The following is a 14,860-nucleotide window of genomic DNA, read 5'->3' as shown; positions in this document are numbered from 1 at the left end:
TTTTCCCAGAATGAAAGGAAAAAATTCTGTTGGGTTTTGGTATGAATTATAGCAATGGCTACAAAGTAGAGGCTATAATAGTTAATTTGGTGTTTGTTTCTTGAACATACGCTAAGGAATAACAATGTTATTAACGAAAATGTTGGAACAGCGTTTTGTTTTCTAACATTGATCAAATGTAAGCAAAGTTTTTCTTCTCACGAGTTATCACCTGCAGGTTACTAGCTGGAAGCGTATATGCCCTCCTCATATTTATCTTTCGAAGTAGACTGCTAGGAGTGCTACAAGACTTTGTAGTTTCTAAATCATGCGATCGCTACAAAATCTTAAAACTAGCGTTTGAGGCAAAATAAGGGATCGTCACAAAGTTCAAATACTAGCTCTTCAGAGTTATGTATAAATATCAAATTAATCACATTCTAAAGTTGAAAGTGTTGTTTAATGTTCACCAATCAAGTTTCTCCTTTTGCTTTCTGAAATTAAAATTTCCTTTAAAACGGAAGCTTTAAATCAAGTAGATTTAATAGTGCTTTATGCTTTTCGAGAAGTTAAAATGTCGATAATTTATGTGGTTAAATCACAGTGCAATGAATGTGGTCTAAACTTAACCGTGTTAAAGGTCAAAGTTTAAATAAATTTACAATTAATTCAAAGCTAAGAAATAAGTTAACCTGTGCAAAAATGTGAAAGGAGTTTGAAGTTTGCTAAAGTGAAATATAAAATACGGTAGTTGTATTTCTTTGTCAAACCAGCTATTTGCAAAGGAATTTAGAACCTTTTGCGAACAAATATTAAAATAATGATAATAATAAGCAGTATTGTTAATGCTATACTTAAAACATTTCCAAATCTGAATGGAAGTGAGAGCTTTAAAGTACAGGGCTACTATAAATGATTAATTTATTTCAAAAGGAAATGAAATGAAATGAAATCTATGAGTTTTACCGTCCCACGATTATGCCGGTTAGGCTAAAAGAGACGGTGATGATGAGTAATGAATGAAAAATGGTGGAATGAAGAAAGTGGGAGGAAATGAGAGAACCCCGAGAAAACCCACGCACACGGTGTTTGTCCACCACAAAGTTCACTTTATTTCAAAAGGCTGTATTTTCAAAAGTATTATACGTACAAACATGAGATTTATGGAAAAAAGCGCAAACTTATCAAGTTTTCTGCACCCTCTACATGGCAGTTATTTTCCGCATTCCCTTTTGAACTGCTATAACAAACAAACATCTCGATATTCTAACATTATTTCTGGATGTTCCTTTTATGAGTATGGTGACTTGAAGAAGGTCTACTTTCAATTCGAACTTTGAGGAAAGTAGTAAGGACTTACCAAGGATAGTTCACTAATAGGTACTAACCAGTACAAAAATTACTCTCATGTATTAGAGTGGGATCTAGTATTTTGAAAAGAAAAAAAATCATGAGGGAAGTTTTAGAAGACCTAGAAAAACATGGTGTCTGTTTACTTACATGATATCCTCATTGGGAGTAAGGAAGAGCAATTAATTCCTTAAGAAGAAATTGTCTTTTTAAAGAAAGAATTAAATACTTAGGCTTTATAGTTGATGGAACTAACATCATATGGACACTAAGTTGGAGGCTGTAATGAATCTTCCTCCTAAAACCTGAAAAGCATAACAAGGTTTCTTTTTGCGGGATATTGGATATTTATTGTCGTTAGGAAATCGTAGGTTCCATATCTGAACTTCGATTCATTAAAGGCAAGTTTGAACGGTATGAAGATCAATAGAAACCTTTTTGGAAATCAACAGATTTTTCTCGAAAGAGGTTATACTACAGGTAAACTTCTGTTCACAGAAACCTGAACTGCCTTCCAGAGACAAAATCCAAAAAGTTAAACCTAGTTAAACCTGTACGTCCCTTGGATCTGCTTACAAGGAAAATCTATTTTCCATCCATTCTGTTATGGAACAACATGTATATTCTTTAACATAATTAGACCATCTGGACATAATTGGTAAGTAAATATACAGGTGGTATGTGGAAAACAATCATAAAATACGACAAAAAGGGATAAAAGTTAGCAACTGGCATAGTGGATGATGAAAGATTCAAAGCTATAGAGGGCACATCGTCAACACAACAGTAACAGAAACAAATGTAGGAGAAATTGAGTTATAAGTTCTTAGTGTAGTAGCTACCGTCATGGAGCTGTACGCGTTGTTTATTTTGTCATGGGTTCAAATCCAGTCTACAAAAAGTACTTCATTTTTATAAGGAATTTGCATTTTATTGGGGGAGCATCCATGTATTGCAATGTGTTTCCTCTCTCTTGTTAGGTTACACAGCTCCTTTCCTCTTTTACGTTTATCTCATTAAGGAAAGAAGATTTCATATAAATTAATAATTTAACTATTGTCTCGTTTCGTACATGTTTAACTCCGAATCTAATTGGTTATTTCTCGAACCAGATGGCAAAGAATTTAAATATAATCAAAATGTCTAGGATATGTAATTATTATTCTACAACTAATTTCCGGGAACGGTTTACTGTACTTAGAAACATAAGTTCTTCATTTACATTAAATTAATTTATTAATTAAATCTGGTTAAAGAAGGAATGTTGCTATTTTAATGAATAATTCTCTATTCGCTGATTTTATTAACTTTCCTATATAACTGTTTAATTTGAATTTCCTTCAATACATAAGAAACTACTTCTGATTGATTAAAAGAGATTCTCGACAGTGTTAAATGGTTTTTAAGTTACTGTTGTACACCAAGGGCATCATTCTGATTGTCCAAATCATGTTCAATAGTGGTATCCAATGCTAGTGTTCAATAATAGTAAAAAAGTATATAGCCTTCCAGAATAAAGATAAATAGGTTTTGTTCTTTCAGTTCTTATGAGGGTTTTGGATTAACTTTCTTGTTGTAATTGGTTTTTAAGAGAAAATGGGATTTTACATTAAGAATGTGGTGGAAAGAAGGATTTGTCACTTGTAGTCATAATGATGGCAAGTGATCTTCCTCCTCCGTGGCAACTCTTCTCTGCATTGGATCTATAGTCTAGGATTGCTCTGGTACTTTCAGTAGTTGCCTCGATCGGTCACTGGACTGAGTTAGGTGATGGTCTAGTTCATAACCTATGGTTTGGTCTCTCTCCACTAGTGTACCCTCATGCAGCTTAGCTTGGTAAACTACTGGGTCTCAACCTGTAAGACTCAAGAAAATGCTTCCCACAAAGAAGAGACAAACAACAAAACAAAGAAAATACTCTGCAAGTTAAGGTTTTACGTCTGTTTTTCAACTAATTCCAGTGTAATAAAGGAGTTAGTCAAAGTTCATCGATACACACTACATTGCATTTAATTTTAGGATTAGCAAGTATGTCAACATATTTTTGAGATAAGGTTTTATTTCATTTAAATTTGGAATTACCACGTTCACTTAGGGCCATATGCATAGTCGAGCCCGTAGGGGTCCCCTAGACGAACCGTACCTGTGGGATACCGCAACCTTCCCCTTGACTATGCATTGCACAAAGCTTCCAAAGTGATCCCTCAGGTACAGTTAACACTGAGGGTTGGTTTGTCTAGCTACACCTCGGGTGAGGCTAAAATTGTGTCAAAAATGTTGAAGGTAATGCTCCGAAGCTCAATTCTACTCGGTGAAGTGTAAATATGGCATGCAGCAACTACAATGGTAAAATGCGTGCCACATGCAACAAACGCAAGAAACTTTTATGAACTTGTTAAAATAATAATAAAAAAGTAACGGAAAATAAGAAAATAATAAATGCAGCAGATTAGAAACAGTATCTTTTTCTTTTGATTTGATTTTGAGATAAAATTTAAATCTTAAAGGAAAAATAGTTCAAGTTATGTAGGTAGCACACCTGTGAGCAGGGATGAATTCAGGGGGTAGCCCGGGGGGAATCTCCCCCCCGAAGAAAATTCATTCCCCCCCGGAGAAACCAAAAAAATTTCATTCACAAAATGTAGAAATTACTTCACCCAATTATTTGCTTTTCTTTCCGTGGACATGCAGACGAAATTCGATCTCTCAATATACATATAAATGACGCAGACTCATTCTATATAAATAGTAAACATGTAACATCTAAATAGAATACCAAATAGTCAATAAAACTTGTATTTTTAACTCTATGATCGAGTTTGGCAGAACATGAAATTGTTAACTGTTGAAGTAAGGTTTGTATTTTAGTAAATACTATACTCTCGCTCTATATTAGTAGGTAGCACTAGCACAGATTGAGATAGGAAAGGAAAGATAGGGAAGATCTTTCGATCATTCCATATGATCTCTGATGTCAGCAGACTTCAGTTCTTGAAAATGTACAGTTCTTGCATTATTTGAAATAGAGCGCCTAAATCCCATTTCTCCCATCGGAAGTAACAGACGTAAATGTGTTTTACGATTGTTAAAGTAAACACACTTTCTTTAATTAAAAATAAGTCAGTTAAAGGATGAGATTCAGAGGGCGTCATTTAGAGGGATCAGGGAGGAACAGTTATCCCTCCTGGGTTAGAGATTTATAGAATTTATCAATATAATTGTAGTATATAAGTGAAATATTGCTATTGAAGATGATGAAGATCCTGCTCAGTGCCGTGCCATGGGGAAGGGACAAGCGGGGCGACGGCCCCGGACGCCGAAGTAAGGGGCGCAAAATTCAGGAGGGAAAAAGGAAAAAAAAGAAGGAAAGAAAAAAGAGGAAAAAATGAGGTTTGAAACACATGTGCATATATATAAAATAAAAGGAAAAAATTAATAAAAAAGTGCTCAAAATCAAGGAAAAGCAGGGTTTACTTTTTAAAATTTTCACACCTTTCGCAGCTGGCATTTTCGCGGATCCCAAGAGCTTCAGATATCCTCTGATCTGATTGGCCGATACAGATACATCACGAGTTATGACATACGTATAGCACAAAGTAAACGCCAGCTGCTATCGGCACTCGTGGCCGAGTGAGGTAGCGCAACATACTAGTAAGGAAAATCGTTTTTACCGTGGGTTGAAACCCTGTTTCCTAAGGAAATTTTTTAAATATTATTTTTAAAACTTTTTATAACACTTCTTTTGTTAAAATAATATTAAAAATAATATTCAGAAAGTGATTTAACGATTATTTTTTAAAATTTTTCATTAAACTTCTTTCATTAAAATAAATTTGCCCTTAGATCCAAAGTGATTTAACGATTATTTTTTAAAATTTCCATTAAACTTCTTTCATTAAAATAAGTTTGCCCTTATACTGTACTACCATGAGCAAAATAAATGACGCGTCTCTTTATTTTGAAGTTTTTTGAAAATATCTCCGTTTTCTTTATATGTTCAAAATTTCGGAAGGTTTCCCCAACAGGACAGGTTAATAACAAACCCGTTTTTAATATTTGTGTTAGATATTAGCTTAAAATAAAGAAATTAGAAGCAAAAAACATTAAATCGACAGAAATCTCGAGAATTACCAACTCTGCTAAAGTGGGAAATTTTCAAGAACACGAGGGAATTCTGCATTTCAACACGAAGCAGCGACATCTATGTCATTGAGAGGAATGTGGATTAAATCTACAAACGAAAATTTTAACGAAATATTTCTAGTATGTCTTATTATATGCATTATCTGCAAACTCCAAATATATGAATATATGCTAAGTATTAACATAAAGATAGAGCAAATAGTGGAAATTATCTATTGAAAAGGACGAATTGGTAGGACGATCGTAATGAAATATCGTCTTTACCGGAACAGGCTCAGTTCACGTAAAAAAACAAATAGCTCAGTTAGTTAAAGCAACGAATCTGTATGCTGAAGGTAGCGAGTTCGATCCCGTGGAAGTGCCGTTATCATTTTTATCGCTACACTACGGTTATTTTTTTATTTTTTTATTTGGGAAAGAATCAAATTGTAACGTATGTGTAAAACTCATGACGATACCAAAAAAAGAAAAAATGCTGTTGTCGCACTTGCATTAGCGTCCCTAATTTTGTTTGCAAACAGTTTCGTAATTATTTCCCCTGTGCTCGCTGCTCACCATATGCTCGCTGGCGCATAACGAATGTTTCCCAGTAAATGTTAATTCTAATTTGGAGAATTTTATAAAGTTTCACAATATTTCTCACTAGATAGTCTTCTATCTACGTGTTTGGATATTTTGATAACAGATTTCCCTATTAAATGTTTAATTTTCCCTAGATGTTTAATTACGGAAAAGTTTTACAATGTATTTGTATTGAATTGAAATTGTTTTGAATTTACTACATAAGGTAAGTAGACCGAAGGAGGAGAACTCAAGTAATTGATATTCTACGTAAAAGCAACCTATTGTAGAATGATGATGCTTCTTACCTTCAGCACATAATCTTTACGTTAGAGAGTCAGACAGAGAAAAATCCTGGTCTTTCCTCCTCTATGACCACCCATCTTAAACCTCTACATATCATTGTTCGTCTCACAAAATTTCGGTGCTCCAAAAACATTCAAATAATAATAATAATAATAATAACAATAATAATAATAATAATAATAATAATAATAATAATAATAATAATAATAATAATAATAATAATAATAATAATAATAATAATCCTGAATATGCCATCCTTACATAATGTAGGATATCTTAGTTTCCTAGTTTAAATCTTAAATATCTTAGTTTAAAATGCTTTCTTTAGTACTTATTTGAGCAACCATGTAGGAGGGGGTACGACTTTTTATTTTGCCCCTCTCATTTCAGTAGCCTTCCAACAGAAAGTAATTTTTGATAAGCAGGACAGACAAAATGAATAAGAAATATATTTACAGCATCCTCTCCCCTTTCATGATTGGAATATCACGTAATATTTTTTATTCTACGAAAGATGGCCCTGTGCGGTTAGGGGTAGGTAACTAAAAAAATACCTAATATATAGCGCCCCTTGATTGTAATATTACCGCTTCTTTATTTGTACGAGGGAGCCCCTACACAATCAAGGGTGACAAAAAGAATAGGAAGAGTGTCTATTGATTCCAGTGGTGGATCCAGCACGAACTCCTGGGGGAGGGGAGGGGTTGATGATGATTTTGAGTTTAACGTCCCGTTCAGCAGCGAGGCTATATGAGACGTGGACCTACTGATTAACGTGGACTCCGAACCACTTGAGCTCCTGCCGGGAATCGAAGGGGAGGGGAGGGGAAGTGAAACATTCTTTTGATGATGTGAAGCTGTCACAAATTACCACTTAACTAAACTAAACAATAGTGGGGGGAACTGGAACCCAGTCTGTTTAAATTGATATAAAAGTTTAATTTTTGGATTCATATTAAAGTTTTGGTTTCAAATGAGAATTTCAGTCCGTGTGGTCAATGATCAAATCTCGTGGGGCTCTTCAGTGTAGGCTAATACGGCCCCCTTATGAGAAAAGGCAAAATTATTAACATGTTTATAACTTTCGAATTTTTCGTCTATTTTAAAGAAATATTTTGCTTCGTATTAAAGTGTTGGTTCCAAATGACAAACTCAGTCCGAGTGGACAATGATCAAATCTCCGGGGGGGTCTTCAGTATAGGGGGCTACGGGTCCCTTATGGGAAAAGGCAAAAATATGAAAATGCTTATAACTTCCGAATTTTCCGTCTATTTTAAAGAAATTATTGGCTTCATATTAAAGTCTTGGCTTCAAATGACAATTTCAGTCCGTGTGGACAATGATCAAATCTCGGAGGGCTCTTCGGTGTAGGGGTTTCGGCTTCTTTATGGGACAAGATTCACGTAGTTGATATTGCAAAATTGTTTTGTATATATAAGTGGAAACTTGCACCATTTGGTTAATTTTACCTCTTATGTTTTGCAGATTCATATTCCAAGCAATAGTTACTTCGCAGAGCTAAAAGAAGGCACTTACTAGTTTCATTAAAATGAAATGTCTTTTATGAGAGGAGCAGACGAACGAACAGACACCCAAACGTTGGTTGAGTCGTACGGTTGAAACTCGTTAAGCTTGCTTCAATTATTATTATTATTATTATTATTATTATTATTATTATTATTATTATTATTATTATTGTTATTATTATTAAAACTAACTAACTCTATGGCCTATGGAACCCGGAGGTTCAATGCCGCGTTCACAAAAGCTCTCCACTGACTTCTATCCTTAGCTAACTGCATCCAGTTTCTACTTTGTATTCCTGTCTCTGCGAGATCCATCTTAATATTATCCTCCCATCTGCGCCTAGGTCTTCCTAATGGTCGTTTTCCTATGGGTCTTCCAGTCAAGACTTTGAAAGCGTTTCTACTTTCTTCCATTCTAGCTACATGGCCTGCCCACCTAAGCCTCCTAGACTTGACGACCCTAACAATGTTGGGTAAACCGTATAAACTATGTAGTTCCTCGTTATGAAGTTTCCGCCATTCCCCATTCTCGTTCCTCTTGGGTCCGAATATTCTTCTCAGGATCTTGTTCTCAAATACTTTCAGTCTATGTTCTTCCCTCAGAGTAAGTGACCATGTTTCGCAACCATACAGAACAACAGGCATGATTATCGTTTTATATATTTTAAGCTTCAAATTCTTCGACAGAATTCGCGACGACAAGAGATTTTGAATCGAATAGTAACACGAATTCCCTGCTTTTAGTCGGCATTTAATTTCTTCGTGAATATGATTTTCGTCTGTTAATATTGATCCTAAATATTTGAAAGTATCCACTTTATCAAAAGTATTATTTAATATTTTAACGCCTCCACAATTTGCAGTATTACGGTCCCGACGCACTTCCATGTATTTAGTTTTCTCTGCATTTACTTCTAAACCCATGTCCCTGCAAGCATTTAATAAGATCTCTGCATTTATTTCTACTGTTCTCCTATCATCCCCTATTAAATTTACATCATCAGCATATGCCATCACCTGATGAATGCCGTTCAACTCTAGGCCCTGGTTGCTATCTTTGATTTTCCTTATAGCGTATTCCAGCACAAAGTTAAATAATAATGGCGACAACGCATCTCCTTGTTTCAGGCCATTTTCGACGTGAAAGCTCGTGGACAAAAATTTTCCTACCCGGACTTTACTTTGGGATTCACTTAAGCATAACTTAATTAATCCAATTAGCTTTCTCGGTATTCCAAGTTCTGTAAGAACGTTGTACAATGTTTCTCTCCTAACCGAATCGTAAGCCTTTCTAAAATCAATAAATAGTTGATGTACCGGCGTATTGTATTCCCACTTTTTTTCGAGTATTTGGCGAATGGTAAATATTTGGTCAATAGTTGATCGATTTCGTCTAAATCCGCACTGATAATCTCCAATAATTTCATCTGCGTATGGGGTCAGTCTTGCTAATAGAATATTTGAAAGGATTTTATAGGATGTTGACAGAAGAGAAATGCCTCGATAATTATTACAGTCAGTTTTGTCGCCTTTCTTGTGAATTGGAACAATGATTGATTCTTTCCATTCTTGTGGCAATTCTTCCTTGTTCCAGATAAGGAGAATGAGTTTGTGTATCTTGTTCCACAATTTTTCGCCTCCAGCTAAAATTAACTCAGCCGGAATTTCATCCACACCCGGAGATTTGTGTTTCTTTAATTTCTTTATAGCGGCTTCTACTTCTATTCGATTGGGTTCTGGAATATACGGTTCTGCGGTGTGTATCTCCTTTTCACCACGCGCATTAGTTTTTGGCTGCGTGTTCAGCAAATCGTCAAAGAAATCTTTCCATCTATTTAAGAGGCTATCCGTATCGGTGAGAACTGTTCCGTCAGCTTTCTTTAATATATAAGCACGAGGTTGATAGCCTTTCTTAAATTCGTTAATCCCCTTATACATGTCCCGAATATTTTTATTTTTACTATTATCTTCAAGTTCCTTAATTTTAGCTTTCAAAAAATCGCGTTTCTTTGTTCTAAAAGTTTTGGAAGTTTCCCGCCTGATATCTGCGAAATTTTGTGTAGTTATTTCATTCGGATTTTGTAGCCACCGCAATTTTGCCTGTTTTCTCTTCTCTGCTAGTTTAATGCATTCTTGGTCGAACCATGGTTTGTTTCTACGTATTTCCGCGTGTCCCAATTTTTCTACTGCTGAACTTTTAATGCTATCTCTAATTTCAATCCAAGTATCCTCAACACTAGTGCACTCCGAGTCTTCTAAAACCGAGAATCTATTCGAAACTTCAATCTGGTATTCCTTTCTTACATGGCTCGCTTCTAATTTTTTTAAATTAAATCTCTCCGTTTTCGGACATTGAATATTACCTTTATTGAACGATAACCTCTCCCGTATTATCGCTACTACCAGGTAGTGATCAGTGTCACAATCAGCCCCTCTAAACGACCGGACGTCAATTATGCTAGATTGCCTTCTTCTATCTACTAAAACGTGATCAATTTGATTATGTGTTCTTCCGTCTGGTGATGTCCAAGTGTATTTATGAACGTCGCGATGTGGGAATTTTGTACTTTTTACGATTAGGTTTTTGGATGTTGCAAAGTTCACGAGTCTAACACCGTTGTCATTACTTTCCTTATGCAAACTTTCGTTCCCTATGATCGGTTTGAAAATATCCTCTCGTCCTACCTTGGCATTGAAATCCCCTAATAGAATCTTCATATGGTATCGCGGGAGTTGGTCAAATATCCGTTCCACTTCTTCGTAAAAACTATCTTTTATATCGTCACCCTTATCTTCAGTTGGAGCATGTACATTTAAAACAATAATATCACACCACCGTCCCTTGAGAGTAATAAAAGAAAGTCTGTCAGTAACAAATTCAACCCGTTTAATTGCTGGTAATATTCGTTTGTGAACGAAAAACCCTGTTCCTAACTGGTGATTTTTATTTCCTTCCCCGTAAAAGAACGTAAAATTTCCGGAATTCTCAGACCCATTTCCTTCCCATCTAACTTCCTGAACTCCTACTAGGTCCATCCTGTATTTCTCTAACTCACTCGTAACAGATTTTAACGCGCCTGCCCTATAAAGACTTCTAATATTCCATGTTCCAAATCTCAAGTCCATTTTCTTTTGCCGAGGTCGTGCCAAGTTATCAGTCCTTGTCCGAGGCTTTTGTGAATGTTTCTGAACAAGTACCTTTTTTTACAGGATGAGGGTGTTAGCCTTACCCAAACCCCCAAGCTGGAGGACCACTCCTAATCGTCTGTCCGCGACTGCTTATTCAGTATATTCGCAGCTAACCTCTATATCTAGAGGCCTTCTCCTCGATCCGCAACCTGAGGACGCGCCATGCCGTGGTGACAGGAACCCACGTTACATTATTATTATTGTTATTATTATTATTAATAATAATAATAATAATAAAGCATTGCAGGGACCTTTGGTGCAGGGGGTCCGTGGCTCGATTCCACTTCGTGCCAAGTGAAATTTGAGGTGGACAAATACCGTGTGCATGGGTATGTGTTTTCTTGAGATTTTCCATTTTCCTCCCACTTTCTTCATTTCACCATTTCATTCATCATCATTCTCCCTTTGCGTAGGTGCATAATCGTCCAACGTTAAACTAGATATTGCAATTTCAATAATAATAATAATAAAAATTAATTCAACTGAAAGGACTGTAATTTATGTGGACAGCAATTATCATAAATATGCAACCATTATAAAAACAATGCTTTGAGTAGAAAGATAATCCTTCCCAAGTGTTAACGAATGCGCACGAGATAAGACATGTCTCGAGAAAGATACAAGACGCGCTTTGTGACATCCAAGATAATACGAGGCAAATGTTTTGGACACGAGATAGCTTGTAAAATGTCTCGTCTTGTCTGGAATGTCTCGAAAACAAAAGTCTAAGTTTTAAAATTATTTTTCAAGATCTATTCTCTCAGAAGTAGTTCTCTGCCTTAAAATTAATAACGACATTTGTGATTTAAAAAAAGATAAACAATGCCTAAAGTTAATAGTTAACTTTTCGAAAAGAAGCTTTATTAAGGGTGAACCTGAAAGATGTCCACAAACTTCGGGAGGTGATTCGTGACATCAAAAGGAGACAAATGGTCCTCTTGCAGTTTTCGAATTCAGCTTCGTTGTCGAGATACAGGGTTGCCAACTGGTCGTGTTTGAGAAACTCACTGGGAATAAATTCAAGTCCAAGAATAAACTACTACTCATATATTTTTCAGGTCAATTGACTTATAACATGTTGTAAGGTCAAATATTTATTTATGAAGTGTGTACAAAATTCGCCAGGGTCTTTTCTGAGAAAATCGTCGAGAAAAAGTCACCTCCAAGAATAAACTACCCCTCGTAAATTTTTCTAAGAGAAATATCTGATACTGCAATATAGGGTTGTTAATTAAATATTGATTAATGAAAAATAAACAAAATTGTTAAAACCATTTTTGAGAAAATAGCGTTTTTCGATTTTCGGCTGTTTGTAAACCACACTTGTTTTAGGTGGTAGGAAAAAATGGAAAAGCTCCTGTAAGAATACTAAGTAAACCCTACGTTTAAAATTTGGTGTAGATAAGTTGAACGGTATGGCCTCTAGGCGAGTGCATATAAAAGTGTGCCGAACGGACGGACCGGAAGGACGGGTGTCGAAAAGTCACATTTTCGGTATGTAGACGCCATGAAACATGTAAATCCGTTGAAATCTGAATTTGATATTATTTTCACAATCACTATATTTTCTTCTCTCTTTTATCGCTCGAAAAAGAAAAGCCTGAGTTTACCACAAAAAGCTAGGGAGTTTCTCAAAAAATATTCAATTACAGGGCCACCGCACTAAACTTTTTCAATTCAATTTCTTAACTGTGTTAGGCCGCAGTTGTTACTGAAGTGTGTATTTGGATAATACGAATAAAATTATCATATTATTCAAATACATCGAATGTCAGATTATCGAATAAAAAACTTCGATTGAAGAAAATCCATACTACAAAACTAACTCACACTTTGAGCACATTTTCATTAGACATATAATAGACCAATTAATGCAATCATTGTTTATGAAATATGAAAAAATCAAATGAGTCACTTTGGGAAAGTCGTTCAAAAGAACACGTCAGGAGTAACCTACCTCTTGTGAATTGTTTCGAACAATGAGTTAAGATATACTTTTGGTTATTAATGAAATATTTATTTGCGAAATTTGAACAAAATCGCCTGTCGTTCGAGAAAATTGTCGGGGAAAAAACCTTGACCCCAAAAATAAACTATCCGTTGTAATTGTTTTTCATAGAAATGACTTATACTAAAATATAGGGTTATTAATGAAATACTTATTTATGAATTATCAATAAAATTGTCCGAGTAATTTTTGAGAAAATCGTGAGGGAAAAATAACTCCCCGAAGAAACTATCTCTTGAGGATTCTTTCAGGGTAAGCGAGTTATTCCATATTACTAGGTTTTTAATGAAATATTTATTTCTGAGTACGAACAAAATTGCTTGACTCATTTTTGAGAAAACCGTGGAGGAAAAACACCCCCAAGAGTAAACTACCCCTCGCATATTTTTTCAGGACAAACGAGTTTTGCCATATTGTTCGGTTATTAACGAAATATTTATTTTTGAAATATGAATAAACTCTTTTGAGTCGTTTTTGAGAAAATCGCCCAGACAACACTCCACCAAGAATAAACTACCCCTCCCATTTTTTAGGACAAACGAGTTATGCCATATTGATAAGTTATTAATGAAATCTTTATTTATGAAATATGAACGAAAACATTTGAGTCCATTTTGAGAAAATCACAGAAAAAACTCACCCCCTTAGTATAAACTACCCCTTGTAGATTTTTCTCAGATAAATGCCTTATACCACAAAATAGGGTTGCTAATTAAATATTGATTTATAAAAAAAGAAAGAAAACAAGATCGTTAGAGCCAGTTATGAGAAAATATCTTTTTTCTATTTTCATCGTACAGGAAACTACCCTTGTTTTAGGAGTAGGAGGGAAATAAAAAAACTATAAGAAATACTATGAAAATCTTAAACTAAAATTTGGTGCAGATAAGTTGAACATACCGTAAATTTTTCAACTAATTTACGGTATGTTCAAGTATGGCTTCTAGGCGAGGTATGGCTTCAGGTATGGCTTTTAGGCGAGTGCACAGAAAAGTGTAGCGAACGGACGGACGAACTAATGGACATGTATCGAAAAATAACTTTTTCGGTGTTAGGGGCTATAATACGTGTAAATTCGTTGAAATCTCAAATTTGATTTTTTTTTTCGAACACCATACTTTCTTCTCTCATTTGTCACTTCAAAGTAAAAGGATCTCAGAACTACAGATAAAAGACACCTACTTTTACACATAGACATTTATTGATTTAAAACTGTTTTAGTTTGTGTCATTTCACTTCCAATTGAAAGGTTTTACAATGATTAACGGCATACCAATGACGAGACGGAAGTTTTCAGGAAGTAAATGCATTCAGAAGTCTAGACTGCATTACAGCCTGTTTTTATTTCTGCAATTGTTAACAGCTGTAATTTCGTCCAAACGCTACATGAAATAATTTTTGGTTGACGTCATTGTATTACTATTTTAGTATTGTTCTCTTCAGACTTGGTTGAAGTTTTGTCTTAACGGTTATAATTTTTTTCTTTCTTATTTCATCGTTACACATAAGAACAAAATGTTATGGTGAGTGGATAGATTCGAACCTACGAACATTGAGTTTATATTCTTCCAACACTTTACCAATGGACCAAGCTTTGTCTTCACGTTAACGCCCGGTTACAGGGTTTACTACGATTTAAATAAAATGGCTGGCTGTTAGAATTCCCTGCTCACATATTTCGATAAATAATTTTCATTGCTTCGTAGATACGTAGAGCAATGTTTAGATACACATTTTAGGAGAGTGAATTTTGGTGTATATAATAATTTCATGCCAGGTAAAAGCTAGATAAGTTTTG

Source organism: Thermobia domestica, chromosome 14 (assembly GCF_964235325.1).
Source record: "Thermobia domestica chromosome 14, izTheDome1.hap1.1, whole genome shotgun sequence".
Lineage (NCBI taxonomy): Eukaryota > Metazoa > Arthropoda > Insecta > Zygentoma > Lepismatidae > Thermobia > Thermobia domestica.
This window is presented reverse-complemented; position numbering follows the sequence as displayed.